Below are 17,044 nucleotides of genomic sequence, written 5' to 3'. Positions count from 1 at the left end.
ATACCCAGGAGGTGATGTGCTGATTGTTTTAGTTTCACAGTACTCAATTTTAGTAATCATTTTGCACTAGCAAAACTGGCCAGTGAAGGCAAAATTGATTTGTTTGTAGTATCAATTGCCTCCTTTGTTAATAGACCTGAAATAGAACCTTGAAAATGATTTTACCCTTTATGCAACACCATCAAATCGTGCTAATCCATTCCATGTTGCAGAGCGGAAGAAAAGTTATTTAAGACAAATCACAGGACAGAACGGTATGTTGATCATACACAGGGCAGTCTGATTAAATGATCAGACTTGAGCTCAGCTAAATTCCAAAACCCCTCAGTGGGGATTTACACATGGCACTAGAGTGTTTCCTCAGTTTTGGAGGGTGTGATAGAAACAGCATGCTGGTGTAATTAGAAGTAGTTAATTAGCTGTGGGTTAATTACTGGGTTCTGCAGAGCGATAGTGAAAGACCTGGTGGGGTGGCAAAGCAAAGAAGCAGCGAACACACAGCAGGAAGCTCCCAGTCTCCCACCAATTAGCAACCAGCATGGGGAGGGGAGCTTCTCTGGTACACTCGGAGTACAAATGTATAAGAATCATTTCATTCAAACCTCTGTGCAAGGGAAGAGAAAGCAACGGTAGATAAAATTTTCATGGCGTTAGAAACATTTTAGTATTTTTCTTTTTTGGGGGGGATAGAAAAAGTGGCAAGGTACAATGGAATTTTAGACGACAAGGTGATGCAAATAATACAACAGCCATTAAGTCCACAGAGTGAACGGGAAATATTATAATTACTGCAAAAGCAACTACTTCCTACGGCAACAAAATCATTCTTCATTTTGAAAGGCTGCACTGCATTATTTTCCTGTTATGTCCCACGTGGTTTGTTAAGAAAGCTTTGTAATTTATAAGCGCATAAATTATCCTTGGAATTAAGATATTGATGTATAATAAGAGAAGGGCTATTGGGCACAAACTAATGTTCACCCCCAGGCAACCCAGTGTGCAGAGCAATAGGGTGTCTTTAAAATCGCAAGAAAGACTGTGAGAATGAGACAGAGTGAAACTCTGCAGCTGTATCTTCCAAACAGTTATCTGATAAGTTTGATATACATTATCCATTTCTGCTCAATTTTAGACTAACAGACATGGATATTGAATGATTTGTAACAGTCTGAAATGCAACCTCACATACTTTGGCACGCCGATCTGACTTTCCCATAGTGTGGAATGCAGAAAAGCTGAAAGGACAGATAACACTTTGTGCAGTGGTCTTTCAGGGTTTAATCAATCAGAGAAGTACACGCTGATCAGATTGGGGACGATGCAAGTTAAAAAAAACAAAAAGGAATGCCCCAGATAGATATTTGCAGATGTACAACTGCGTTTCCTGCAGTTTAGCACAACAGAGAGAAAGAGAGAGGGAGAAAGCGAGAGAGCTAAAGACACGTGTCCACTGAAAGGTCAGGGACAAGGGGGAAATGTGCTGATCAAAGTCTTTGAGCCCCCGGACCTTCATTTCTACTAATTATCAAATCTTCCCCTATTTATATCTGCGGGAAGCAGACGGTCTCTAAAGAGAGGATGGAAGTGAAATCTGCAAACTACAGTGCTTTCAAAGCTTCTGTGTGCACTCACTCCATTTCATTTGTTCTACGGTACCAGGATTAGGGTAGTAGAAGCTAAGAGAACCAGTGAGCACAACTAAATGTTGTGAATAGACTGCAAGGCTGAGCAAACTGTAAAATACTTTATCAGTGCCATTCTTCAGCGGTGGAAATGTTATCTGTCATTGCATGGTGCTTTACAGAGATGTGGTCCACATACAGTATGCACAAATGTGTGAAGACACACCTTCTTGCAGCTTTCAACTAAGGAAACCACAAACAGACTTGTTAAAGTGATCAATACCATTGAAATATTAAACCTTAAGAAGCCACATTATTGATTGGGACCCAATGATAAAATGGTTTATTATCACAATTGTGGGGCTTTATGTAAATGTTCATCCACCATGTGCTGTGGCTTAATATGAACCTTCCCACACACACAGACGCACACATAAACGTATACATAGGCATGTGCACGCATACACACACCTTCCAACCCACTCAGCTCTGCTCTTTTACCCTGCCATCTAAAACCTGAGGGATTGGAGGGATTGGGGCGGACAGGGAGTTGTCATTACCACTACTTCTGCATCCATTAAGGAGAGCTGACACTGATCAGCATACTGAGCCTCTGTTGACTGAGAGAGGAGAAAAGGGATCTAGCCCCCTAGAACAACCCGGCAGCTCTGGGATCTAGTCTAAGGGACATCAGGCTGGTGTTACTTTGAAGGCAAAGCATGCAGGTGAGCACAGGACTCAGACTCTATGCGAGGATCACGCCCTGACAGACAGGTCGGGGAAAGGTATGACATGTCTATAATGCTGGGTCTTTCTGTCTAATCTGGAAAACAAATACCTTAGTAATGACCCAGTCCTGCACCTGGTAAAACACAGGCTTCACCAGCACCTGGAATTAGACAAATATCTGTTCGCTAAGCATTCTTAAAGCAACACGCTCAAAAATACTTAAGGTAATTTAGAAGGTATGAATATATGATGTAAAGATGCTTTTTTTAAAGAAATAAAATGTAGAGGAGAAACAGCAAATGTGTAATATTCCGCTAAAATATTGGTAAGTATTAAGGCTAAGGTAGGACATTAAACAGTGAGCAAGACTATGAGCAGTTGAGTTAAATGACACAAAGGCCCAGAAGTAAAACACAGAGCCAGTGCCACAAGCCTGCGAGTTAGAGGCCAGTGTTCGGTTAAGTATCTAAACCTGAGCAGGGTGATAAGATCCCTTTTAGAAGGCATGTGAAGGCCAAATGACCAGGAAACCCGAGTAATGTGGGTGAAAGCTGTCTGGGGTGAGAGCAGAGACGTGGAAAGTCATGCAGCGTTATGTGTGGAAAATGGAAACTTACTATCTCTTTTACACACCTCATACTGAGAAGAACTGCAGTCCCATTCGCATAAGCTTGTATGTGCATATACCATATCATGTGTAAGCACACACGCGCACGCGCGCACGCACACACACACACACACACACACACACACACACACACACACACACACACACACACACAAAGCAGGGATTAAAGAGTGTCCCAGTGAAACCATTCTGTGGAAATTATTTCTTTGCAGAAAAAAAGGCATGAAAGCCAATGGCGACCTGGCCTCTAATTCTAGAGTAGGATATCCTGGATAAATAATTAGAGGGTTGCTTTGAAGACCTTGCACAGCTGAACCATTCACTCCCCACTTCACATTTGCTAAAGTCATTAATGACAAAGATTTAGAAAGGAAAAGCGAAAATCTTTCTGGTACACAAATACTTTTTTTCTCTTTTTTTTTTTTATGAGGCCTGGCCCAAATTCCTCTCCGCTTAGCTGAAGCCCTTATCCTGGGAAAGAACTGCACGCGTTTTAAACAATAAACCTCAAGGGAAAACTGAATTCTATTGCCCCATTCCCTACTGAATTATGAGGGTTGATTAAGTTAAAAGAATAATGCGCCCTGTGTTTTAAAAGGGGAAGTGGACAAGAAATGTTTCAATGCAGCAGACAATATTATCAAAGCAACAAAGACTTTTATATTTCAGAGCGTAATAAAAGAGCGTAATAACAAGCCCGCTATGAATGCAAGATTAGAACGTACCATGCTCTAATGAACAAACTGACTGATCCACCGTTAGTCCTCATGCTTAGTCACCGCATGTGTCACGTCTTCAGTGGGCTGTGTGGCTAACCTGGATCAATCAAAGCGGGGGAGAATCTGACAAGTAGAATTCCCAACAAAAGAAAATCCACTCACCAGTGTGCATTTTAAATTCCACTGCATACAGCAGCAAAATCTTTCAGCATTTCAAACCCCCCCAAAAAAACAAATAAAAGGAAGATGAACCCACTGAGCAGGGTTTCCATGCTGATGAGATGTCTAATCTTTACACTGCCAGTTTACAAACAAAACACTCATTAATCAGATCTAGATGTAATCATAATGTTAAAAGAAGAGCAGAGCTTGCCCTACAGTTTACAAGGACAACTTCCAAGGTAAACCTTGCATGGTGATGTGCATTTCTTCTGAGTAAAGCTGTGATGAGGAACTGTCAACAGAGGAAAAGGGAAGGGAAAAAAACAAAAGAAAAACAACTTGTTAAGTGTATAACAAGGTGGCCTGGAGGGCAATGCCGAAAGACACCTCAGCACTTGACTCTGTAGTGTGCAGGGAACATCAAACAGCATTTCTGTAGCAACGCTGAGCACTGACGGAGCCGACCACAGTGTTCAGAGGGCCCTTGTGTGAAGAGAAACACTTCAGTTTGTCAGGAAATAAACAGGCAAAATGTGACTAAAAGACAACAATTCCTTCTGCAATAGTAATAAGTGCTCATATGCACTAAATCTGAACCCAGTGTATGTTGGGAGACTTATCTGACATGAGGGAAAGCTACTGCCATTGGAATAGCAAGAAGCTGTATGTGTGTGTCACCCAAAGACGCAAGGATTGGGTGGTAAAATTAACCCTCTGTTTGAAGCTACGAAGATGAAGAAGGAGTAAAGACAAAGCTTACTGAAATAAAATTAACAAATGATCTGAACTGTGATAGAACAGTGCTTGAACCAAAACCTGGCATGCTGCTATCTACTGCACAAGTGTCCATTCACTTGGTGCTGAGGTTGCAGATGCTCAGTGGTAACAGGACATTAAAATATCCTACCCCCGTGGGGACAGGGAAGAGACAGAGGAAACAGACAAATGAGAGGGAGAGGGAGAAGCAAAAACTGGAGTGATATTTTAAGAAATGTGGAGTGTGTTAATAAGTTCCTCTTCTTCCTGTCCTCGCCTGGCCTGGTCTGAGTGTTGTGACAGCTACAGTGCTGTGGAGCTATATTTGAGAAAGACCAGCCCCTTGCCCCTCATCCCCGCATATACACTGCAGCCCTTGTTCATCTTTCCTAATGAAATGGCCACATGCCTCCTCTCATCTCAGAGTTGCTTGCACACTGTAGCACCTGGTAGATATAAATCAGGCTCACTGAGCTGTATTTGGGAAGTGAGGCATTAAGCATGACATGGGCTGTCAAAGTTCAGATCGCACCGACCGCAACATCTAGTTGAACTGCTGTAGAACAGACCAGAGACCAAGAAGCAGGCCTACCATCGGCCTCTTATCTTCTGCCTCACAGCTCTGCATGACATGGCTGCCACATCTGGGCCCCAGCTGGGCAGCTTGCTGAGCACAGTGTAGCCCAACTAAGTAATGCTAATGTCAAGAAACCCTGTAGCACCCATATTACATATATTCATGTATTCATGGTTAAGAATCCTTTTTTTTCTTTTTTAAAGGCATCAATAGTTTTTTAAAAAAGTGACAATTTAAATGGACATTGATTGCTGTCATTTATCTTTTGGCTTTCTTATCTGTGGGCTTGTGGGTATTATTACAGGTTTTAAGTGGTTAGGATCTATTTCTGAGCAAGGAGATAAAAAAGTAGCTGAGCGCCAGCAAGCATACTGTATGTACCCTTATGTGTGCGTGTGTGTGTTTGAGTGGAATTTTTGTCACGTGATCGCAGAGGCTGAAGGTCAAAGACTGTAAGAGAACCCACACATTCCTCAGAGGACAGGCACACATCTTCAGTGCATGAAGATTTGTAGGTCTGCATCAACTGCGATGCATGCATGCATAAGCATATTGAAGAAGCCAAAGCTCCAGTTTTCCGCCACTCCACCCGTGTACCCTAGAGATTTATACTTGAATATTAAATATTCTCCACCAAGCTTTAGATGTATGGGATAACTCCAAACACACACACACACCACATGGAGGCAGGGCGCTTAAAAAGAAATGAAAATGGTGTGCAAAGTGACAAAAGGGGTTAATGAGTGTGGGGGGGAAAAATCTGTTAGAGATTTTGTTGTGGGCTTTTATAGATGATACATCCTGCTCTTATTTTCCATAAGTCACAATGAAGTGTTGAGGTGGTGCAAAAAGATGACTACAAAAAAAAAGGAAAAACAAATGGACAGAGCAAAGAATGAGGGGACTACATAACTACCCAGTTTAACAAGTATTTCCATTAACAATTAATTATCTTCAAAATCGAGGGGCTCAAGCTAAAGAAAGATGCCTGACGAAGAAAAAAAAAGAGGTATGTGAACAGCAGCAATAACACTGGTTTATGACACATAACATTTATTAATTCAGCATGTTGGAGGGAGTGCATGCAAAGGGGACAAAGACTGTTGAGTATATATGGGGTAGGAAAAAATGGGTCTTACAAGTGGCTTCTGATTGGTGTTGCTATTTGAAGTGAAATTTTAAGTGAAAACTTCATTTGGTTACATTGTTTACTTTGCCCTGGTGCACCCATGCACCCATGCGAATATGCATACAAATACAAATAAGAGGTACATTACATCAAAATGTAAGAGTTTGGGGAACGAGTGAAAAAGGACCAGAGTTGTCTCCCACATAAGGCTAATAAGGCTAAACATATATGTAGGAAGGAATAAAGGAATAAAAACCCCTAAGATTATTTGTTTTTTCATAGGAAAGTAAACCTCAGTCAGTGGCGGCAGATTCCACACTGCCTTGAGAATGGGACATTTAATACACATTTAATTAATGATGTCATTGTTTTGACATTGAAAGTGCATGCCAGCAAACAAGATAAACAAGGTCTAGCGTTAGGAAGAGTGCTATCAGAATACTAAGGGAAACAGAAAGCTGAGCGATCACATTCAAAGCACTTTGAATCTTAACGCTGGGTGCTTAGCTGACTCCATTCAATCCTCCATGTGATGAGAGAATATTTTACTCACAAGCACTCATGTGTAAAGGTCAAATGCATGTATGTTAGACTAAATAGCAGACAGATACGCTGCAATGTTGTGAATGGATTCTCTCAGTAGCGTTACACCAGCGTGGTGGACATAGCTGAGTGTGCTTACACATGCCAGTGACAATTAGAACAACACAAACAGACAGTTATACACAATACACATATACAAGCATATATTTGACACATACACACTATTAATATATGCAGGGAGAGAAAGAGAAAGAAGCCATAAAAGTATAAGACAAAAAGACAACAACATTACACCTAAGACATAAGGCGACAACAAAAGATCAACTCATTCATGGGTGCATGAGCCAACTTGCTTACCCACATTTGTGCTTCCCTCCTTTCACACAGACACAGAAAGAAAAACACGTTCGCATGGAGGCAAGAATTAGAGCAGGGCCAACTGGCTCACCCTGAAAGTTCAAGTTGAGTGCCACTACAAATTACAAGTTGACAGCTTTAACTGTCCCTGGTATGTGTTTCTTACAACATACATGCATGTTGGAGTTTGCTGTTCAAAGTGCCTCTAGACATCTGCTCTGGATAAGATATTTACATGACTCCGTTATCTCTTCATTAAAAAAAAAGGAACACAAAAAAGTATGTAAACAAGCTATGTTCAGATTGGTTTAGTGTAATGATGGCGAGCACCTTTGTCTCTAAAGCTTGGACGAAAAAAAACCCTATAAATTTGTTTTCTACTATTTGTAGTTTATGTTACTACTCTCATTCTGTGTGTTCTTTTCCTTTTCCAAATCGGCATAGAATATCCCTTCAAACCTACTAAAAAACAAATGTCCCAACAATGTTCCTTATGGTAGGATCATCTGCCCCATGTCTAGCAGATGCCCCCATATTTGGGGAAGGAGAGTGATAGAGGCTGTGTAAAACGAGAGGGCACCTAATTGGTTCATAACCTGTAATTGTGGAGAAGTAATTGGAGTGGACTCACAGATGCCAGGTGCACACTATGGAGGTGGGGCAGTGGTTTGCCCTTTGACTGTGAGTGTGTGTTTGCGTGTGTGTGTTTGTGTACGTGTTCATGCATGTCACGGGGTTAGCAAAGATCGGAGTTAGGAGATGGGGGATGGGGGGGTTGCGACACTTCTGCAGCATAGGTCCCCAAAGAATATGCGTTAGGTGTGGCGTGTGCCTAGTAGGTCCTTAACACCACATGAAAGTCCATGAGCTGAAACTTGAAACAACACAACCACACCCATGGCAAACAGGCACACATATAAAAGTACACACAGCCAAACAATGTATACATGCATACTATATCACAGCTTCATGTCCACCGGCAATGTTTTTTAGCCCACTGTTGACTGTAAGAAATCTGCAGCTCAACATTTTCTCATGGCTTGCATGGTGGGTCAATGGGATCAATGCGCTCATGGTCCACCTAGCCAATAATACACCTCTAGCAATCAATGTAATGGGGGCTGAGTGTTAATTGGGACAAAGTAAGAGGAGGGTGGGTGATGGAGCACATGGTCCTTTTTGCAGAAGCATCAAAAACGCTGAACAGGGTCATGCAGAAAGCTGCTTAATGTTGTCAGCATGCTTGTTTAATTGATTGCTTAAGAAGTATTTTTGTATAACAAATAGAAACGGTTAGCGTGTGTTCAAGTGCTGCGCAGTAAAGAAAAGGAAGTAGTTCAGGGAACATCTGTTTGTCTTGCCTATCACCTTGTGATTATCAGTAATTAGCCAACCCCTGTAGTTGTGTAGGTGAGGTCATACATTCCCGTAATTGGGTAGAAACAGCTCCCATTCAACTTGCCACCTTGTTTCTACACTTTGCTGTTTATAGTCTCTTCTTTAACATTTACATTCTCGAAGAGCACCTCGCCAAAGAATCACTTTCTCTACTTCAAGGTTGCATTTTAAACTGCAGTTACTTTGAATAGATAAAACGGAGGCAAACCCAAAACAGGCCTAAACTTGGTATGGGAATAAAATTAGTAAAAGTTGAGTATAGTTTGCATTATCCACTTTCGTGAATGTTCAGATAAAAACAGCAAATAATCCAACATATGGATTTGAGCTCAGTTGCGAGATGACACTTGCTTCAAAGAAAAGTGCCCTTCACATCCTGCTCTAAAAAAGAACTACAGTATCCTGTTCAAGCAGAAAGCAGATCATCTTCTCTTCACTCAACAGCCGTGCTGCAAACTTACTGAAAACCGAGAGGGTGAAGATGACAATGAAAACAAATCTGCATCGTAAAGTGGGAAGCTGTTTTTGCTGTTCATAGGTAGAGCAGCTTAGAAGTGGTACATCATACACTGTTAAAAATAAGACTGGCATATTCAAACATTTAAGCATGCTTTTGGCAGCAGGTGTCTTTTGATGGAAATCATGAGAAACTTTCAATTAAACAAAAGCAGCGAGACGGGGGGGGGGGGGCATAACAGAGTCAAATGTTTACCCAGCTTGTTTAGTGTACGGTTGTTTATTTCTGATGAGAAGCTCACAACTAAAAAAAAAGTATATGTAGAGCACAGGAAAAACCTGCCCGACAGATATTCTGTCTGTCAGCTAAATGGAAGTAGGAAGTGATGGTAAGGGAAACATCCTCCACCAGTACAAACGGTTTCCCCTGTGTTGCCTGTTGTCTCGAGGTTAGTCAATGTAGCATCCCAGAAAAGGGCTGCGCCACACAAACAGCTCAGAAGTTTCACTCACTACAGGAAAGTGTCTCATGCCTACAATCAAAAATGCATTGCTTTCTTTTTACCTTCGTTGACATCAGTAAGAAACTGCTACCACTTGCACTGTAATGGTATAACTTCATGTATCAGTCGATCTTCTTCACCATGAACAACATGGTTGCCACTTATCTGAGCTATTTGCTAGAAGTGAGGACAACCAATAGAGATATATTGATTTTCCACCATTTTGGTGTAATTTGGTGAAGATTAATTAACATCTCGCCTTGCTCTGCTCAGCTTGCTGACACAATGAACAGGGACGGGTCACAGGAAGGTCTAAAGTCAGAACCCAATTGGTCCAAAAACAAGGTGGCCTCCACAAGACTCTTGCCCACCCCCAGCCTCTAAATTACCTAGGCTGACACTGGTGGGGAGGAGTCAGGAGCCCACTTTAGGTCTGTACTCAGGCCAGTGGTTGAACGGGTCAAGACCTCCCCATTAGGGAGCAGGTCAAAGCCACATAACTCTTTAGCTAAGGTGAGGGTCACTGCGATGGTCTGTCCGAGTCGGGGTCAACCAGAGGTCTCTGGCCACTGAGGTTCATGGCAATACAATAAAAGTAATCAATCTGGCCGCTAGACCCTGGTCAATAATATACTCCCAGGCTGTGGAGGGTCACCACCTGTTCCCTGGCCTCTCCTTGGACTGTCCTGGACCTCCTGAAGTGCCTAGATCTTGGATTTCACTGTCCTGAAGGAGAAGTGGAAGTCTGGTGCAGAGAATAATGAAAGTCCACATATATAGTTAAGCACTCTGGTATAAAACCATGACAAATGTATAAGCTCTCAATAGACAGCAACTGCAATCGTTCGGTTGTAATTATTTTACTGCGTGCTCATGCAGTTAAGTCAGCTGTCAGTTAATATCCATTTGGTAACAAATCTGGATCTTCTTTGTCTATAGGTGGCACTTCACGTCACACCAACAAATACCTGGTCATTTCAGGATGCCTCTAGTAGAGAATAAAATGTGCTTTACCAGAGTCCAGCCTAAACAGAGACAGAGCTAGGCTATGAAATTGACACGGCTCACCGACATGAGCTGTATCCTTTTTTTAAAAATGCAGACATGCCTTTTTATATCGTACTCCTATTGCACTGACAAAAAAACCTCCTCATACACTGTATGGTGACTAGTCAGAATGCATTTTCCTTAATACTGCTAATCTTACTTTCTTTCAGTGTCTTGTGACAAACATTGCCAGCACTGCTCTCTCTCTGTTCTTCCCTCTTTGGCCTCTCACGCTTGCCATGAATGGAGACAGACAGCATCCTTGGCTCCTGCCAGGATGAGGCAGCAGTTAATTCTTGGCTGCCCTCCCTCTTTGCTTAAAGGCAGGTATAGAGTTTCCAACAGCTCCAGCTGGCTTGATACAATGGAGATCTCAGTGCAAAGGCAAAGTTCCAAGCAGGTGAACTAACCTCTCCTCCTTTGCCTTATAGGCCTTATCAGCCATATCAACAGTGGTGCCACTAACATCCCTACACCTCCACCAGAGCTGACTGGAACTTTCTCAAGTTCCAGTCACCCTAACCCTTAAGTCTCACACCATTGCCAGGCTGTGTGCCCTTTCTCATAAAGAAATATAAAACTACAGTCACATTTGAAACACAGCTTAACAAGAAGCTGGTTCACGGTCAAACACCACTATTCATCAAATGCGCTAGAATAAAAATGTAATAAAAGAATGTAAAAAGTTTGTGTCTAAACACATACATGTTTTTAACATGAGACGGGTATTTGGACTCATTTCTTATCTCCATCTCATTCCTTCTTTCCTTTCCCCCCTCTGCTCTTTCCTGCCAACAACATGACATCTCATTAGGCAGTATAATCAGCATCCTATTTGCATACATCTGTTTTATTTTATTGATTGCCTCTCATTCGTTAAGATTCAGGGCATATAATTAATGACCAACCCCCTGGTGCCACACCCTGGGGACAGCTAATTCCACTGCATACCAAGGGGATTTCAGCAGAGGGCACAAGTGGGCTTGTCACAACGGGCACCGGGCCAGTCCTGGTCCCCTCCCTGCCTCCGGCTGTCCTTGGTCCCAGCCAGCTCCTCTAACAAGGAGAGCCCTTCCTGGGCCGCGTTAACTAAAAGGACAATTATCTTGAGAACAATGATGCTTTTCACAGGGGCTGTGTTGTCATTAATGCAGTGGATCTGGTTACAGCAGCCAGCTTAAGCTAATTAACGAATGCTATCTGTGGACTCTCATTGCTTCTTAATTAAGTAAGATTCATTTCAAAATGGGGACAGTCACTTTTTGAAAGGAGAGCTTTGCCTTTGACTTTTGTTTGAATTAATTTACTTGGTGAGGTTTGCTTCGCATGTCTAAACAACTGCCACTTAGCTGCGCCACACTTAACAAACACATGCTCAGCAGTGATCTAATACTTACGACCGACTTCAACGTAAATATGAACACAGGCTCAGATTGAGAAAGAAATATTCTTTTAAACAACAGCTTTGCATACGGGCAGTAATGCCAGAAGCAACCTTGCTCTTCCAGTTTATCTGTGGCCACAAAGCGATTTGTTCTGAAAAGCTCCAGTCACTACCAGCCTTGTGCTTCCTTTGACAAAAACACTCTCTAGACCCTGATGTTTTAACATCCGTCTCCACCATTAAAAACATATTCTGATTAGAAATTGCTGACTGACTGACACGCTGAATACTGTGGGAACAGTTGCTTTCCAAAAAGACAGCTGAGTCTGTTTTTTCTTTTTCTTTTTCTTCTTTTTTTCCAAGTTGCCTGCTGACCTTTTACACAGGAGAGGACTGTTAGTCACCAGTCACTCAGCACTGACTGACAACATGGGGAAAACTGAATGAGAGATATAAGTGTGTGTGTGTTTGTGTGTGTGTGGGGGGGGGGGCATGCACATGTTGGGAGAGAGAAAGAGAGAGGGAGCTAGAGAGGAAAAAACAGAAAGAGAGAGAGAGAGAGAGAGAGAGAGAGAGAGAGAGAGAGAGAAGGTCAGGAAGTTCAGGCTGTGTAAAATCTCGCAGAAATCTCCACATCTTGGACTGCTGCTGTCTAAAGATGGACAAACACACGTGGAGGTTATGATGACACATAACCCAATTCATAGCCTTTCCATATCCTTCAAATGACACATATTTACTGCTGTCTCAGGACTCCACGAAAATAGCACTGACTCAGATGGCAGGCAGCTAGTAAACCAATCATATGCAAACTACTGCTCTAAAATGCCGCTTCTAAGGTCATGCATTTTCTGTATCTAAAGGGTGTGTGCTGGTTCAGCAGGAGCGAATCAGATGTGTAAACATAGACACACATGAGTGCAGGGATCTGGTTTGGCAACTATATATGTCCTTACTTGCTGGGTATTGTGAAGGAGGTTACAGCTGTTGATTGTGATTAAAATGTAAACATAGGCCGAGTTCAGAGAAAGGGCGAGTATGTTAGTTTGAAGCTTGATCAACTCTCACAGTTCTCCACGCCCTCTGAAATTCTCTTATTCTTCACTTAGCCAGCATGGCTGGGCAGTGTCAGAAAGACATCAAGCACATAGTGGAAAATAAAGACAATGATCTTACTTCGGTTCGAAGTTCATGAAATGAAGAAATGGAAGCCCAAGTTTACCTGACTAGGAGAAAAAATGTCTGAAAAAATTAAGGCGCTCATCTACAATGATCTCTTAAACTATCAACTAAAAGTGAGGAATTATCTCCATGTGGTGCCCATTTCTGGGGTCCCCCTGACCCCATTCTGAGTGCTCTTTCTTCCATTTACCCTGCTTTTAGCCTCTCAATGTGAAAAATGTACTGTTTTAAGTAATCCTTGTTTGTACTGACCATAATTGATTGGGTAATCCTGGTTTAACATGCACTAAAGCCAGTGCTTAAGAAACTATTAGGAGGGCTAGCAGCTTAAAGAGGCAGGATCTATCTATGGCTGACTGCTAGATCTCTATTTTTGTGCCTAGATGTTGGATGCATTTTATGATTTCTTTCCGTGGTTACCCTGTCTACTAGTCCTATCTTCCCCACATATATCCGTCTTCTTATTCTGTTTAGTGATACAGTAGTAAATTCACATGCCAACGTATTGGCAAGACAGTGCTTGGCTTATCCTCTGAACTTGACAAGAAAATCTCCTGGCATTCTTCCATCAACCTAGTGACACAGTTCCTGTGGTGTTTAGGCCAGCTTCACCTAGAGCCACAACCCATCTCCGCAGATGCGATGCCAAAAGTCCCTGTCAACTCGACATGACACACGCCACCCTGCACAGTCTTCACTGTGACAACCCTGTCATAATCAACACAAATCTCTTAGCGTCAGCATGAGGAGTAAAGGTATTATGAAGGTGGAGAGAAGGGAGAGAGAGGAGGTAGAAGGAAAGGCGGTAACACTAAGTACAGGTCATGATACAGTCTCAGCGGCTCTGGGATCAAGCAGCAAGTGTGAATGTGGTTGTGCACCCAGGACAGTCAGACAAGGGGAAGGCTAATTCCTGCTCCTCCTTCTGCCCTGGCTGCTGTGGTTTGAACATGACGCATTAGGAGATGGGGAGGTCTTTCTCTCTCTCACACACACATGCATACACACATATACACACAGAGAGGAAAGAAGAGAAGGAGAATAATCCCTACCAAGACCTCTGCCCTAATGGGGCCCACTACTGTAATTACAAGGCACAGATTTCAGATCAGGCACTTAAGTAGCCAGCTAAGAGTGCCCAGAAAACAAAAAGCTCTGTAATTATCGTCTGTCTCCTCTCTCCCCAGTGTAACTTCAGTTACCTGTCATGCTGCTGTTTTGTCAGGACTTCGTTGTTTCCTGGATTCTCCCTAATCCATGGCTGGAAGCAGCCCTGGCAGTGCGCCTGTCTGTGCAAGATGCACATTTCAGCTCGCGGGGGCGAGTGACGACATGGCACACAAAGATAGCAGAAACCTGAGTCCTCGCAGCCCCACAAGCACATGAATGCATTTTTTTTTTTTACAAGAGAAGGGAGGAAAAGAAAGAGGGGGAGTGTTCAGTTTGCTCTAGACAAAAGATCCATTGTGCAGTGAAACTTTATATACATATTAGAAACTTGAAACCCAGAGCCTCAGCAAGCAGGATTCTTGTAACTGTGAACAAGATAACATTACCTACCATTCTTTCCTTCTGTCCACAGAAAAAGAGAAAAGCTTTCAATTCTACTTTTTTTTCCAGGATCCTTTTCTTTATCTCGGATTTTTTAGGGTCATCTAATATCAGCGATAAGAGAGCTGCGGTCTCCCGGCTGTTTTGTGGCCCATTAAGTAACACATTCCCCAGTTGGAGCAGAGCAGGGGGCACAACTTGTCGACAGAGATTTGCACTCAACATTCTCTTAGCTTGCAGCAACCATCTGCTTACCCTTTCAGGTGTTTCAGCAGGAATGCTATGCCCATTCCTATACTTACTGCTATACTTCACCTGCTTCAGGCTGGAAGGTATTATACATGCACTTCCTCTGCTTTACAAATACTACTCATCTGTCTTCCTAACAAGATTAACACATACGTTTTTATTATACGCCACAGGAAACACTGTCTTATATTACCTGTACCGTTCAAGGGAATATTTAAAAAAACAATGCAACTGGAAACTGAGATAACTACATGCATAGCACTAAGCATTCACTATGAGCCATACATAACACATCATTAGATTGGGGTGGTCTATGTGTGCAAGAAGTTTTTTTGTTTTTGTTTGTTTGTTTTGAAAAAGGAGAAACTTGCAATTATTAGAAACTAAAGCGAGTTCAGTTCGGTATAAGTAAGTCTGTGTCTAAAAGCCTAGGAAAAGTTCCCAACATAGTGACATCATCAACTTCAGACATGTAATTAACCTATTGCCGCCATGCAGTTAGGGGCAAGACTGGACAACCAGTTTAGTAATAACAACCCTTACAACTTATAATTATTTTTCCCAAAAGGACAAACACTGAGATGCACACCAAAAGGATGACCTGCCAAAGAAAAAAAGAAAAAAAACCTTATAAACACACACACACACACACACACACACACACACACACACACACACACACACACACACACACACACACACACACACCAGCATTAAAGAAAAGGTGAGGAGCAACTAATATGCAACACTGGTCACATACAATTATCACAACAACTAGTTTTAAATATTGTTTATGTTAAAGCAGAGTGAGTGTGGTTTACTGCACAGGAACACTGCTGCGTAATTAAAACAAGCATGCCACTTTTTTGGTGTTTTGAACATGGGTTAATGTTTACTTTTGAAGGTACTACATAGTCATTTTATTATTGACTTACACTTCAAGCTGTGTTTTAAGCAAATTAGAAGTGTAAATATGCCTTATGCAACTTTACTGAACTGCCCTTTGATATTCATTTGCTTATTTTTTTTATGCTGTCTCTTCCCCAAGTAAGTAACAAGCTTTACTGGGATTTAGGAAGCATCTATTGAAACCACATTAACCCAGTAAAAGGTTAGTCATCCCCACAGGGTACCTTGGCACTCTGAAGAATGAACTAAATTTAAAAGTTACTTACTGTAGGATATCTTAGGGGATTATGTTAAGGTATGAAAACCATCTGTCCAGGTACATTTATACAAATCACAAAACCCTTTACTCTGTAGCAAGAAACAAGAAACATGGGAGATGGGTGACTAATCCTGATGCTTTCCATTTTAGTTCTGGCTCAGTCTTTATTTCATAAAGACATTCTGGGAGTGTTTGGATAAACGACAGCTTCCATTTTTACAAGTTCTATTAATATGAGCCTGAGGTGGATGATTCATTGTGAACCAGACCTGGATTTTGTCAGCCTTACTTGTTCCATGAATACAAACCTTAACTTTTTCCATTAATATTTATCCAATTAACAACTATGACCAGTACATATTTGTCTGTTCACAAACTGTACTGTGGCCCGGTGAACCTCTCTGTTCCCGACTCTTTTTGAGTTTACTAATTATAAGTGCCAGGAAAAAGAAATATAAAAGCACAGTGTTGAACAAAGAGCTAAACACAAGCGTACCATTTGGGGGCCTCAACAGATTTGCATGAGGCCAGATTAGGTGATTTCCAGTCAAATGATGTAACTGGCACCTAAAGCGAGGAAGTGTGGGTGATCCTTTGTTACCGCTCTCCAACACGAAAACATCATATCAAAGAATTGATCCCATACAGGTACGGGGGAGTGCAAATAGGCTGGGATAGGGTGGGTTTTGTCTCAGCTGAGCTTAAGTAAGCATCAAGTCTAGTTTGCTGTGGCTAACTTACACACAGGGAGCCGTAAGAATAAAGAGGGCTCTAAGTTAGTTTTAATAGGCACATTATTTCTACCCCTAACACCCGCACAGGCCCCACTTTGAGCCATTGGCTGTTTGAAGTTGGCAACAGCTGTAGTGTTCCAGCCTTTATTT

The 17,044-nt window shown here is 42.0% G+C and overlaps 1 protein-coding gene across 5 annotated transcripts in view; it reads right to left on the bottom strand.

Annotated features, from left to right (window-relative positions):
• The window catches only part of zfhx3b (zinc finger homeobox 3b), a 151,249-nt gene that overhangs the window by 98,684 nt on the left and 35,521 nt on the right, over positions 1-17,044 (bottom strand). The window contains exon 1 of one of the 5 annotated variants that reach the window (XM_082555311.1): positions 15,046-15,071. The exons of 3 other annotated variants lie outside the window; for them this stretch is intronic. The gene's annotated coding sequence lies outside the window, so the exon portion shown is untranslated. Of the gene's footprint in view, positions 1-14,394; positions 14,413-15,045; positions 15,072-17,044 lie in introns of those variants that run through there. One more of the 5 variants, XM_082555312.1, reaches the window with a different exon arrangement.

The sequence above is a fragment of the Aulonocara stuartgranti genome, assembly GCF_965226115.1.
Source record: "Aulonocara stuartgranti genome assembly, chromosome: 1".
In the NCBI taxonomy this organism is placed as follows: domain Eukaryota; kingdom Metazoa; phylum Chordata; class Actinopteri; order Cichliformes; family Cichlidae; genus Aulonocara; species Aulonocara stuartgranti.
Note: the sequence above shows the minus strand (reverse complement) of the source record. Positions and strands in the feature narration are given on the sequence as shown.